We start from the raw sequence: 3,954 nt of genomic DNA on the forward strand, positions 1-3,954 counted from the left end.
CCCGGACGGGAGAGAAGCGCCAGAAAAGGGGGTACACCCCCCAGTATACTCAATACATGGAGTTTTCAGACTCCCAAGAGCGTGTGTACTTTGCTACTAGGCAAAATACACACTACCGAAGACCGCAACCGTTGTACAAAGATAGCTCCCGGAGAGATCCGAGCAAGAGATGCGAGTACCACAACGACATTGGTCATAGCACCAATGAATGTAAAAATCTCAAGGACGAGATTGAAAATCTAATCCGATTAGGCCACCTCTACGAGTGGATCAAAAATAGGTTGCCCCACCTCAATCCGGGCCAGGCGGCTGTGGGTATGCCTCAGGGAACACCGGGGGGTACAGCAGGGGCATTGGCTCCAGCTGCTCCCACGGGCGACGCCCAGCATATCCTCGGTCTACTGCCCCGACCTAATGGGAGGGTAGCTATGATCTCCGGAGGTCCCCATATCGGAGGAACTACTCGCAAGGAGCTTAAGCGATACGCAGGGGCCGCGAAACACAGTGAGGTTTGGGAAGTTACTCAACTCCCAGCTCAAAGGCCCCGGTTGATGGACCAACCCATCACGTTCACTGAAGAAGATGCCAAGACAGTGCGCTTCCCTCATCATGACCCATTGGTCATAGAGACCCCCATCGCGAATAAAGTGGTGGCTAGAGTCTTAATTGACAATGGTAGTTCCGTGAACCTACTCTTCAAGGAAGCCTTCACCGCAACAGGCTTGACGGACCGGGACCTCTCACCCAATGGGTCCCAACTCACAGGGTTTAACGGGACGACACTTATCCCAATGGGAAAAGTAAGGCTCCCAGTCACCTTGTGCCCGGACACCCCCCATAGCACATTTAAATACTGCACTTTCGTAGTGGTGGACTGTTCGACAGCCTACAACGCGATCCTCAGCCGACCGGCCTTGGTAGACTTTGGCGCAGTCACATCGATTCGGCACCTGTGCCTGAAGTTCCCTACCCGGGAAGCCGAAATCAGAACTGTGAGGGGAAACCAGGGGGAAGCAAGACAATGTTATAATGTCGCAACCCACCTGCCCGTGCTAATGGTCCGGGAGTCAGCTGAGCCAGAAGTGGCTGAAGAGGATGAGTTGGACCCCCGTGTGGGGTCCGAAAGAATTGTGGAACCAATGGAGGACGTCGAGGAAGTATCACTGTGCGACCTCGACTCCACCAGAGTACTCCGGCTAGGGAAGAACCTAGATCCGGAGGAAAAAGAAAAAATAATAAAAACACTGAAGGGCGCCATCGACATCTTTGCATGGCGCCAAGAAGACATGACTGGCATAAGCTCTCATGTCATCACCCACGTACTCAACGTCAATCCGGACATGCCCCCCCGTCCAGCAAAAGCGACGCCCGCTCGACTCGGTGAAAGCCGAAGCTCTAGAGAAAGAGGTGGACAAGCTTTTGACTAACGGCATGATCCGAGACGTATACTATCCGGAGTGGCTGGCCAATCCGGTCCTGGTGCCCAAGCCGAACGGAACTTGGCGAGTTTGTATAGATTTCACCGATCTAAACAAAGCTTGTCCGAAGGACTGCTTCCCGCTGCCCAGGATCGACCAAATGGTAGATGCCACTTCTGGATTCAAACTGCTATCCTTCATGGACGCCTATGCTGGGTACAACCAAATAAAAATGCATACGGCAGACCAGGAGTGCACTAGCTTCAGGACCGATAAGGGGGTATACTATTACTTAGTCATGCCCTTCGGACTGAAAAACGCCGGAGCAACCTATCAAAGAATGGTTAACCGGATGTCTAAAGGCCTCCTGGGGCAAAACATGGAGGTTTATGTTGACTACATGCTCGTCAAATCCAAAGCATGCAACAGCCATGCAAGCGACTTAGAAGAATGCTTCGAAGTGGTCCGGAGATACGGCATGAAGCTCAACCCAAAGAAATGCACCTTTCGGGTCAAATCAGGAAAGTTCCTGGGCTTCATCGTCAGTCAAAGGGGGATTGAGGCAAATCCGGAAAAAATCCAGGCTCTCCTGAGCATGCCATCCCCCAAAAGGCATAAAGATGTGCAGAGCCTGACGGGAAAGGTAGCTGCTTTAAGCCGCTTCATCTCTCGGTCCACGGACAAATGCATACCCTTCTTCAACGTATTAAAGAAGTGCCAAAAGTTTGAATGGTCGGACGAGTGCGAGGAGGCATTCAAAAAGCTAAAAGAGCACATGGCCAAGCCCCTATCTTATCAAAACCCGTTCTCAGAGAAGACCTATTTCTTTATTTGGCTGTCTCTGAACACGCGGTGAGCGCTGCCCTAGTCCGGGAAGAAGAGAAAACTCAGCATCCCGTGTACTATGTCAGCAAGCGCATGATAGGGGCCGAAACAAGATACCCAGTCATTGAAAAGCTGGTTTTTTTGCCTCCTGATGGCGTCAAGGAAGTTGAGGCCATACTTTCAAGCACATCCGATCAAAATTCTGACCAACCACCCGCTCCGGCAAGTCCTCCAAAAATCTGAAGCGTCCGGAAGGCTCCTCAAGTGGGCAATGGAGCTAAGTCAATTCAACTTGCACTACATGCCCCGAATTTCTATAAAAGGCCAAGCCTTGGCGGACTTCATCACTGAATGCAACGAAGCCGAGGCAACCGCGAATACGCCGGTACCGCCAATCCCCACATGGAGAGTATTTGTAAACGGAGCCTCCAATGAAAACGGTTCTGGAGCCGGAGTGGCGATGATATCACCAACCGGACTGCGACTCCAGGCGGCCCTACAGTTTGACTTCGCAGCTTCAAACAATGAGGCCGAATATGAAGCCCTAATAGCAGGACTGAAATTAGCAAAAGCTGTAGGAGCCAAAGAGTGGAAGTCTATAGTGATTCCCAACTGGTCATAAACCAGGTATCCGGAGAATACCAAACACGCGGCGAGCGAATGGCCGCGTACGTAACAATAGTCCGGGAGCTGCTCCACGAGTTCACGGACTACAAAATAGAAAGAATCCCCCGGGAAAAGAACGCTCACGCGGACTGTCTGGCTAAGTTAGCCTCAGATAGCGAAATCGAAGAGTTGGGGGTAGTACCAGTGGAACGCTTGGCAGAGCCAAGCATCAAAATAAAAGAGACCACGATAACGGCTGGGCAAGAACCCAGCTGGATGGTCCCCATCATAAAATACATAACAAAAGGTGAGTTGCCCCAAGAAAGGGCACTGTCTCGGAAGATTCAGTATCAGGCTCATCGTTATGTAATGATGGATCAAATTCTCTACCGAAGAGGACTCAGCATGCCTTATTTAAGATGTGTATCGGACCCTGAAGCTAGACAAATCATGCTAGAGGTCCACGAAGGGTTCTGTGGAGATCATACGGGAGGACCCAGTCTCTCAAAGAAAATATTGAGACAAGGGTACTTCTGGCCAACAATGAAAAAAGATTGCATAGACTACGTCCAAAAGTGTGATTCGTGCCAAAGGTTCGCGAACATACCGAGAGCTCCTCCAAATGAAATCACCCTGATGACTAGTCCCTGGCCCTTCGCGGTATGGGGAATAGATCTTATTGGGTCCCTGCCAACAGGAAAAGGAGGAGTAAAGTATGCGATAGTAGCAGTAGACTACTTCACCAAATGGACGGAGGCTGAGCCCATGAAGACAATAACTGCTAAAAAAGCACTGGACTTTGTTATCAAAAACATAGTGTGTTGATATGGCTTGCCTCACAAAATAGTCTCTGACAATGGAAAGCAATTCGATTGCGAGGAATTTACTGACTTCTGCAACCAACACGGAGTAGTGAAAAGCTTCTCCGCGGTGGCCAGACCTCAAACAAACGGTCAAGCGGAAGCAGTCAATAAAATCTTAAAGGTCACCTTGAAGAAAAAGCTGCTGGCCTGCAAAAACAATTGGCCTGAAGAGTTGCCAAGAGTGTTATGGGCTTACCAGACGACCCCCAGAACCACGACCGGTCACTCGCCTTTTTCAATGG

Source organism: Cannabis sativa, chromosome 3 (assembly GCF_029168945.1).
Source record: "Cannabis sativa cultivar Pink pepper isolate KNU-18-1 chromosome 3, ASM2916894v1, whole genome shotgun sequence".
NCBI classification, from domain to species: Eukaryota; Viridiplantae; Streptophyta; class Magnoliopsida; order Rosales; family Cannabaceae; genus Cannabis; species Cannabis sativa.